This window comes from Capsicum annuum, chromosome 11 (assembly GCF_002878395.1).
Source record: "Capsicum annuum cultivar UCD-10X-F1 chromosome 11, UCD10Xv1.1, whole genome shotgun sequence".
In the NCBI taxonomy this organism is placed as follows: domain Eukaryota; kingdom Viridiplantae; phylum Streptophyta; class Magnoliopsida; order Solanales; family Solanaceae; genus Capsicum; species Capsicum annuum.
The window spans coordinates 165014962-165026524 of NC_061121.1; positions in this window are offsets into that span (position 1 = coordinate 165014962).

The following is an 11563-nucleotide window of genomic DNA, read 5'->3' on the forward strand; positions in this document are numbered from 1 at the left end:
TCTTTCTATCAGATATCAGGAGTTTTTTTGGTTTATCTAGCTATTACGGTCGATTTGTTAAAGGGTTCTCATCTATTGCTTCCCTCATGTACAGATTGACTCAGAAGAAAGACCAATTTTAATGGTCAAATTCCTATGAAAGTTTTTAGGAGCTGAAGACTCAACTCACCTCAGCCTCAATTTTGACTCTCCCGATGGTTTAGATGGGTTTGTTGTGTACTGTGATACATCCAAAGTATGTTTAGGATATGTCCTCATGCAGAGAGGTAAAGTCATAGCCTACACCTCTAGACTACTTAAGCCTCATGAGAAGAATTATCCGACTCATGATCTTGAGTTAGCAGCTGTAGTGTTTGCCTTAAGGATTTGGAGGCACTACTTGTATGGGGTGCATGCAGATGTGTTCACAGATCACAAGAACTTGTACTATGTCTTTTCTTAGAAAGATTTAAATTTACATCAGAGAAGGTGGTTAGAGTTATTGAAAGATTATGACATGAGTATTCTTTATCATCTGGGCAAGGCCAATATAGTGGATGACGCTCTCAATAGATTGTCTATGGGTAGTATTTCTCATGTTGAGAATGATAAGATGAAGTTAGTTTGGGAAGTTCATCAACTTTCCCGACTATGTGTCCGCTTAGTCGATTCAGCAGAAGGTAGTGTATGGGTACAGAACAGTTTTGAATCCTTTCTAGTTTTTGAGGTGAAGGAAAAATAGAATAGAGATCCCAGTCTTGTTAAGCTGAAAGAGTCAGTCAGAGATAAAAAAGTAGAGGTTTTCTCCTAAGAGGGAAATGGTGTTTTGCATTGCCAGGGTCGGCTATGTGTGCCAGGTGTAGATGACTTGAGGCAACGAATTCTCGCAGAAGTGCATGGTGCACGTTACTCTATTCATCTAGGGGCCACTAAGATGTACCGTAATTTGTGGGAGATATATTGGTGGAGTGGGATAAAGCGGGATATTGCAGAATTTGTAGCTAAATGCTCTACATATCAGCAAGTTAAGATTGAGCACCAGAAGCCTAGTGGGTCTATGCAGGAGCTCAGTATTCCCACATAGAAATGGGAAGAAGTGAACATGGACTTTGTGACGGGTTTGCCTCATACTCATTATCAGTATGATTCTATATGGGTTATCGTAGATAGGATGACCAAATTAACTCATTTATTGCCAGTCCATACCTCCTATTCAGTCGAGAACTATGCCAAACTCTATATCATAGAGTTGGCCAGGTTACACGGAGTCTCAGTATCTATTATCTCAGATAGAGGTACCTAGTTTACTTCTCATTTCTGGAAAGTATTCCAAAAAGGTCATGGTACCCAAGTTTATCTTAGTACAAACTTCCATCCTCAGACAGATGGTCAAGCAGAAAGGACCATTTAGACTCTAAAAGATGTGCTAAGAGAATGCGTTGTTGATTTTAAGGGTAGTTGGGGTGATCACTTGCCTTTGATCAAGTTTGCATATAATAGCAACTATCATTCCAGTATTCAATGGCTCCATTTGAGGCTCTCTATGGTAGGAGATGTAGATCTCCAATTGGTTGGCTCGAAGTATGTAAGGCCACAGTAGTAGGGGCTAACCTAGTTTTGATGCCTTAGAGAAGGTTCAGTTGATTAGAGAAAGACCTAGGGCTGCCCATAGCCGACAAAAATTGTATGTAGATATGAGGAGAAAGGATCTCAAGTTTTAGATCGGTGATTTTGTGTACTTGAAAATCTCTCCCATGAAAGAAGTAAAGAGGTTCGAGAAGAAGGGAAAGCTCAGTCCCCGATATGTCGATCTTTACAAGATTCTCGGTCTTTTTGAAAAGGTAGCTTATGAGCTTGAGTTGCCTTTGGATCTAGCTTCAGTACATCCAGTATTCCATGTCTCCTTGCTAAATAAATGCATTGGTGACCCAGCAGTCATAGTACCCTTAGAGAATGTAAATATTCAGAATGATCTTTCTTTCGAAGAGGTTCCAGTCCAGATCCTTGATCATCAAATTTGCAAATTGAGGGACAAAGAAGTTTCCTTAGTCAAAGTTCTTTGGTAGAATCAGTCCGTAGAGAGAGCTACTTGGGAAGCAGATGCAGATATGCGGACCAAGTATCCTCACCACTTCTCCGCAACCTCAGATCCAGCTTAAGGTAATAGTCTTCCTTAGCTTTACTCAGTTCTATGTTCAACTATAATTATAACTTGGTATCCATTATCGTTGTATATTCAATCATGCGTTCATGAATCAGTACAATCATGTACTCATGCATCTGATATGCATGTTTAGTAAGAAAACCCAGCTTATCAGTAGCTTTAATCATGTATTCCATGCATCAGATATGCATGCTCAGTATAAGAACTCAGTTTGTTAGTAGTTTAGTCATGTAGTCATGCATCAGATTTGTGTGTTCCATGTGTAAACTCATATATCAGTGTTTCTCAGCTTAATTAGTCTCATTCAAGGACGAATGTTCCCAAGGGAGAGATATTGTAATACCCCGTATTTCTCAATCTTAACTTAACTCTCAGTTCATGAGTTATCCAGTATAAAATTTTAAAATACTCAGTATTTTTCAGTTTAGATCCTGCCATTGCATATAAAATTCAATTAGCTTTCCAACGATATAAAATTCGCCCAAATACAATAACCGGATGAAGAGTTATGGCCAATTTAGTGAACAGCGTGCCAACTGACACTCCGGCGCATCGCGGAGCTAGGCCATAAGACATTTGTCAATTTCCAGTGAAGCTCCGTGATACCATTATGTCGTGCCACCAGCCAAAATCCCAATTTTTATTTTTCAGTGTTCCATCGTGATCCTGATGCATTGCGCTGATGTCTCAGTTCCCAGATGTCGATTTCCAGTGAGGGACTACAATTGTGCCACATTGCGCCACAGGCCAAAGTCTCAAATGTCAATTTCCAGTGACACAGCACGATAGTTCCGCGTCGCTCTAGGGGGTAATTTCGGAAATCTTCAATGGAAATCCAAAGTTTTGTCCAGGGTTAAATTGGTCCTTTTCCATGATTTTAATCCACCCAGGTGTGATTTTAAGCCCTAAAAACATTTTGAACTCATTGTTTAATAGTTTTCCCCAAATCAAAAAGGCATTCTCTCTCAATAAAACAAACCCTAGCTTCAAGAAATCAAGAACAAACCTAAGAATTCCTTTAAGAGTATTCAAGAATTGACAATCCAAGGTATATTAGGTGTTCATCTATGGGTTTCTTTCACCTATAGAGTCCACGAATTCATTTTCAAACTACAAGATTGTTGAATAATGAACTTCCATGCTTGAATTGAATTGAATTCTTGTTCATGTTATTGTTGGGTTTTAGTTCATGATTAAATTACAAGCTTTTATGAAATTAATCATTTTATGTGTTGAATTACATGATCTTCATGATAAATCCTTCAATTTATAAGTTGATTTATGTAGCCATGATAACTATATGTGTTGATTATTGTATGATCTAAGCATGCTCCACATGTGTTTGATAAAATGCCTATATGAATGAAATAGTTCCATTATAGCATGATAGCATGTATTCTCCATTCATGTATGAGTAAATGCATAACAAGCGTTTGCTAAAATGTCCCAATGAGTGGATTGTGATCAAGTAGCCATTATTATGTTTTCAAGATTATGCTATGCTTTACTTTTCATGCTATCGAGTCCTGGGGGTATTTAGTACTCGATAATTTAGCTGTTTATCTAGAGCTAGTATCAGTTACAGAATAGTATCAATCATGTCACGATCAGTGGTACTCTTAGTCAATTATAGAACTCAGTAGAACTTAGTCAGTTACAGAACTCAGGAAAACTCAATAAACTCAGTCTTAGTACAGTCTAGTTCAAAATACTCAGTTTAGTGTCTTTCAGTTAGAAGTAGGATTCAGCACCGAGTGAATCCAAGGATGGGGGCTTAACTACTAGTAGAAGGTATGACCCTTAGAAGAAATCCTGGCATTCCAGAACTACATAGTCAGCGTAGGTTGAGACATCAACCTGTCAGTTGAGGGTTGATGAGGTGTTTTAACCTGCCAGATAAGGGTTCCACCATTCTCATTAGAGTACCTACTAGATGAGGGTAACTCTCAGCTTATCTTTACCCGTGGCACGGTACTGACATCCTTCTAATAGGGGTTACAGATTGGACCCTAACTTTGTTATCTTATCTTATTTGGGGCATGTTGGTTAGATGATTACCTCACACTATTTTAGTTTAAGTATTCAGAATAGAACTCAATTTAGTTTTATAGAATTAGGATTATCAAATACAGTCAATCAGTATTAATAACTCAGTTATCAGAAATCTCAGATTATCAATTACTCTATATCAAAACTCAATAGCTTCAAAAATGCTCAATTACAGTATATATATATATATATATATGCACAGTATTGCATGCTCAGTATTTACAGTAGTTTAGATTATCCATTTACTCTCATGTTCAGTTTCTCTATATCATTCAGTCAGTTATTGTTCATGCATATGAACCCTTACATTCAGCCTTATCTTATCTAGCATACTAGTACATTCCACGTACTGACGCATACTCTTTCTTTGTGCTATGATGTATTGTATCATAGGTTTGAATGCTCAGGTTCCTGACTGCGCATAGATAGATCTAGATCCAGCCAGTAGTAGATTTAGTAGTGAGTCCTAATCTATCGAGGATATTCTTTTATTTCATTATTACAGTAGACTCAATATTTTAATTGATGAAGTTGGTTAGGGATTGTCCCATCAACTCCACTTTCAGACAGTTTCAGATTAGAGGCTTTTCAGACTAGTTTTTAGATAGTGCTTAGTTTTATAAATTGTTATTCAGTTGATACACTTTATCAGTATTTACAAATTTTGAACCTTATGGCATTTCAGCCTATTTTTCCATATTTATTACAGTATCATATTTCAGTGCTCACAACAGATATCAGTCATGGGTTAGCTTATGGTCCTTCGGGGTCGTAAGTACCATGTAGCATTCGGGGTACAGACTTGCGGTGTTACACTATTAGTATTGATGGTTTATCTAAACCCATTCTAAAAGTACTGAAAACTAGACAAATAGCTAAATTTTAGGTATTCAAACCCCTAGGACTCGATAGCAATAGCAATAAGATCATAGTAAAACTTGAGGACATGACATGTAAGAACTTATTCAAAACTCATTCTTGTAGGCATTTCATTAAAAACTTGTAATTAATGGCTTAAGCTAAACGTGGGAATATTTTTAAAACTTGTAGTAATAGCATGATTTCAATACTAACATCCCCAATTAAAGCTTAATTCAGTGAACAACACCTTTGAAACGTGTAAGGTTTAATTTCAACAACAATTACTTGTAAATATCATGTAAAATTGAAATTCATGGGAGTTCATGGATAAAGTTCATAATAACATATAAAGAGCATTCTTTTAAACTTGAAATTTGGGTTTTGAACTCCATGGATGGAAAGGGCCCATGGATGAACATTTAACATACCTTGCTTGAAGAATTCATGAAAGTTCTTGGGAGTTATAGATGGATTTCTTGAGAATTGACCTTGGAGCTTGAAGGTCTCGGGTTCGTTCTTGAGAGGGAATGCTTTCAATTGGGGGGAAATTTTGAGAATAAATTAGTAACTTATGTTTTTGGGGCCCTAAACCCCGTGTTTTAGATCAGCTGGGTGAAGGAAAAAGACTGAAATACCCCTAGAAAAATGTCATTGAAAGCTTGACACCACAGGGGTGAAATGGAGCGTGCGTCGTATGCTCTGGAGCGCATAAATGAAGTATGTTCCGCATGCTACATCGCATTCTCCCTCAGGGGTGAGATGGAGAATGTCGCATGCTAATCGCTTGTAGCTACTGCCTCTCTCACAAAAATGGCTATAACTTTTTGCTCGGGTTTCGAATTTAAGTGAAATTGGTATCGTTGTAAAGCTAATTCAATTATCTAACTGTTGGTGGGTCATGAGCTCAAAAATTCTTAGTAAAATGAAAGATATGCTCGTTTGAAGCTGATTATAGCAACATCCTTCTCAAGAACTTAATCGGCAAGGGATATTTTGATTCATCCAATAGCTAGGAGTTATTTGAGGCCTTAATATACGTCAAACTCACTCATAAAACTGACAAAGAACTATAATTTATTTCTCATGAGCTCAAATCATTATTCTAATATTGGTTTGAATTCTCAGGGTATTACAACTATATTTGAACGAAACATCAGTAATGTCTCCAAAAAAATTTTGAACGAAATACTAGTAATGGTTCAAAATAAATTCAGAACAAAATTTTTTTGATCGATTTCAAACAACTGATGAACTTCCTATAAGAAACTAATATTACGATTAAATACCTTCAACAACAGTAATGGTTTAGTTTGAATTTTCAAAGATATTGAATAGAAGAAGCTTTAGTTGAATTTGATTTTGATTTTTTTGGATGAAAATGATAATGTGAAACTGAAATTTGAATTTTTATTTTAGTTGGTTACAAATAACGAAAATCACGTTAATTGAGAGGCTTTAATGAAAAAGGAATCTCCACATTTAATTCATGGCTAATTATACCATATTTAACTCAATCGATTTGAGTTAAATATGGGCAGTGAAATGATTTGTATATGTATTTTTATAGCAACAGTGTGTTCAAATACAAAATACAAGTCGCTAGTTAAACTAATTATGAAAGTGTTGCCATAAATCTCATAACTATGGTCTTAAGTATGCTATTTGTGAATTTTACCCTAAAAATAATACACAACTAAATATTTTAACTTAATTTTAACTGTCAATTTTAAATATTTTTAACTAACAATTTGAATACTTTAAATTTAAGAACGCACATTTACCCAACACAATTCGTCTTTAATATATCAGAGTGTTTTACATAAATCCCGACTAGTTTACTCATAATTATATCCTATTCCAACTTTTTTTAAAATTTCATAAAATCTTGATTTTTAATTTTTCAGATACATAATATTAAACAAGATACATAATTGATGTTACATCTTAAGAAACAACTAATTCGCTGTAATTATGAAAAGTAACAATAATTAACTCATTATGGAGTAATTTACTCTGTAGATCTTCTAACTAACATCTAAATATCTCAAAAAAAGACATTTAGTTAATAATGCAATTTTTTGAAATATTCTTCTCCATATTCAATTTTCAGATTCATTCTTCTTTAGCTTTTTTTTTTCTCGATGTTATTTTCCTTTTTTAACTTTTTACAATGAATTTCAAACCCTGAAAAAAGAGACCCAAATATTGGTTAATAATGCATCATATTGAGACATGATCTCTAAAAAATGAAATTTGCAACATAAAAATAGAAGAGAGCATGTATATGAAAAAGATACATATCAAAAAAAAAAGTATAGACGTATAGGCGTACAGATACAAGAATATACACCTGGAACATGCATATAGAACTAAGCTAAATTATGTAAATGCTCAGATACAAAAACTGCTAAAGCTTTGATAAGATATCTTCATTGTGACTTCAACAACTTTTTTTTCGAAACAACACCTTTTTGTATCTACCATCTCTGACGTATCTTCGTCGGAAACAACAACAAATCCGGCACCAAAAAAAGGGAACCCACCACTACCTCTTTACATACCACGATAACACAACACAAGGAATCATAAATTTCTTAAAAAGACCATCCATACACCCCGAGTTTCATCGACGTATTTCCAACTATTTAGTAAATTGCCTGAAAAATTGTTAATTGTGCTTAATGTAATGTCATACAAACTGGCAGTGAAGGTGTTGTGCAAAGATGGTTCTGTAGATTCTTCTATGCATTTGATGGATGAGATTGAAAAACATGGGATTAAGACAAATATTGTGACTTGTAATATGTTGTTAACCGCGCTTTATGAAAGTGGAAGATAATAATTTTTAGGATAAAAGATATGTATCTGAAGTTTTAAAGAGAATGCAAATAAGGAATATTTATAATTTTTATTAAGTGAAGAAATTTTTAGTAATTTAGATATCTTAAGTTGTGGTTTTCTGAACTTTTTTCAAAAATATTTCCTATAAATGCATATATATCGATAACTACGTCACTTGATGAATTGGGACAGTATTATGTGTTTTTTGGAGTTTCATAATGAAAAACGAGCGTGAATTTCATCCATCGTCACTTAACATTGTGTCTATTACGCAAAAGTCATTTTTCTTTCATTCATTACACAAAAGTCAATTTACTTTGCTCCGGCCATCACAAAAGTCACTATGGTCGGATTTTACAATAATCCTATCGAAAAAATGATGTGACAACTTTAATTAGTTCTTAATTTTAATTTAAGAGAATATAATATATTACTCATATCTTGACTCTTTTATATGCGCCCAACCCAAGTTTTTTTTATGATTTATATAACGAAATAATACTAATTTCTTAATAGATTAGACTATCTAGTGAAGACTATTTTCATAAAACAAAATTTGGTTGATATTTTTATGAAACTAAAATCATACTTATAAGGGAGTATACCAAAATTTAGTAGTCCTTACAATGATACTATGGTAGTTTTAATTTTCTTAAAATCCTCTAAAATTGAGACACATGTTAGTAAATTATTTTTCTTCTCTAAAATTATGACAAGTAGTTGATAAGATTATGGTAATTTTAATTTTTAAAAATCCTCTAAAATTGTGACATGTGGTTGGTAGAGAAAATTGAAGGAAAGGTGTCATTTAAGTCTTGAATGAAGGATTGATGATATTGACCAACTTAAAGGGTCAAACATAATTAGAAAACTTGATTAAGTTAATTGTGGACTTGATTAATATTTTTAAAACTTTCTAATCTTTTCAAAAATACAAATCAACTCGCACCCCTCTTTAATACAAATCAACCGTCTTTCTCTCTTGACAGTTTCTCCCAACCAACAGTTCTGTAAATTTCTTCTTTCAATCCCCGACGACATCAACCTACGACAATAAATAGTTGGGCTTCGAGTTTCTTTTTTACTTTAGCCATTAATCGACGTGACAACCTTGCTCTCCGACCACAACAACTTTAAATTCTTCGTTGTCCCTTTTCTTCTTTCATAGGTAAAAAATTATGGCCTTTTTAGTTTTGAAGAAAACGAGAAACTTGAGCCATTTTCTCTTCTAGTATTGGTTAACAATTTTAATATTTGTTGCTTTAATTTGAAATGCAGTCTGAATAAAACCCTAATTTCTGGTATTTCTTCTCTTCTCTTTTCGGAGTAAATTATGATTTTTTATTGTTTGTTGCATTTTTTTGAAGTTTGATTTTTGTTATTTGTGTTTATATAAACAAAATAATTATTTTGGTGTTTTTTGTGTTGCGCCCATTGCTAAGTTGATTTGTTCTTGTTTTTGGTAAAAATGGTGATATTGCTTTTATTTTATTGAAATAAAATCATGCTACTATTTTTTTCTGCAATAGATTAGCCATCTGATGCAATAAATTAACTATCCGATGCAATAGATTAACCATCTGATGCAATAGATTAACCATCTAATACAACAAATTTGGCATATGATGTAACAGATTAACCATATGATTTAACAGATTAACCATATGATGCAACAAATTAATCATCTGATGCAACAGATTAACCATCTGATACGACAGAGAAACCATCGGATTAAAAATATGATGCAATAGATTAATCATATGATGTAATAGTTTAGCCATCTGATGTAATAAATTAACCATATGTTGTAAAAGATTAACCATCGGATGCAACAAATTTACCATCGGATGCAACAGAGGAACCATCAAATTAAAAATCTGAAACAACAAATTAACCATCTAATGCAACAGAGGAACCATCAGATTAAAGATCTAATGCAGTAGATTAATCATCTGATGTAATAGGTGGACCCTCTGTTGGATAAAATACTATCAACTATTCCAACAAGACATGTCCAAGACTTATTTTTCCAATCGATCATTCATTTATCGCAATAGACGACCCTTCTGTTGGAAGAAATCTAAACAATATTGATCGTTGATAATAGTTTCAACAGATCACTCATATGTTGCAACAAATTTGTGTTCTATTTCACAGACCAGTCATCTATTTTAATAGATGAGTGATCTACTTTTAATGTTGCAACAGATTACTCATCCGTTACAACATGTTAATTATATATTGTACTAGATCACTCATATATTGCAACAGATATGCGATTTATTGCACAGACCATTCATCTATCTCAACAGATGAATAATATGTTTTGTTATTCTAACAGATTACTTATCCATTGCAACAGGTTAGTTACCTATTCCAACAGATCACTCATATGTTGCAATAGATATGTGATTTGTTGCATAGGCCATTCATTTGTCTTAAAAGATGAGTGATATATTTTGTATTGTTGCAACAAATTACTTATCCGTTGCAATAGGTTAGTTAACTATTCCAATAGATCATCATATATTGTAACAGATATGTGATCTATTGCATAAACTATTTATTTATATCAACAAATGAGTGATATATTTTATATTATTGCAACAAATTACTCATCCATTGCAATAGGTTAGTTATTTGGTCCCAATAGATAACCTACCTGGTGCAACAGATGTATGATTTGTTGGAACTATTATTTTATTATTTTGCATGTTAGATTTGCTGTTATCCTTTTTTAATGATGCATTAATCAACTATAATATATTTTTTATGTTCCTGTTACTTTTAGATAATATGGCTCCCAAAAGAACAAAAACCGAATAAGGTCCAAGTAAAGGAATAAGTAAAGCAGCTAGGCTACATCTACCACTCTATGAGCTTGCTTTACAAGCGTTATCTTAATTAGGAGCAAAATATAATGAACAAGGGGAAGAGGAATGGTGAAAAAGAGATGATCCATGGCAATTCCCAAGCGCACACGCAAGTGTACATGGTCTATCAAGTAGTAAAGTGACCTAATGAAAGCCAAGTATCGATCCCACAGGGACTTGATTAAATAACGATATAATTCTAGTTCACAGTTTAGATTAATTTAGTGCAATAATAACCAAAAAAAGAATTTTAAAATTGTAGCTGAAAGTAAAGTAACAAACGCGTAAAGTAACGTCTTAAAACAATCAATGGAGCAAAGCCCAGGGTTAAAGCACTTTGAACAATCATACTATGTTATGGAACTTCATTCGTTAATTCGATTATCTTGGTTATTGACTCGTAAGGTTAATTGCATGATCATGGTCTCCCGACCTCTAATAGTTTACATAACTTGGACATTATAACTACATCGTTGAGCGGAGATGCAATAATCCAATTAAGTGTTTTTAACGCTATCCTCGAATCAATTAAGGCTTCTAAGTACATTCCTGTCCTAGATGCTAATTTGAATTCCTTATTGTATAAAAGAATACAAACCCTACTTTATTTATTTCCATGTTCTATCTCCCTATTCCCTCTCCCGTGATCAAAAGGTAGACAATAGATATATCTTAAGGGTGATCAATCCTCAAAATAATTAAAACAAGAATAAGCAAGCAACCAAATATGATAAGCGACTTAAACAAAATTAATCCAAAACAATAATAGTCATGTTCTTGGCTTTAACCCCGAAAA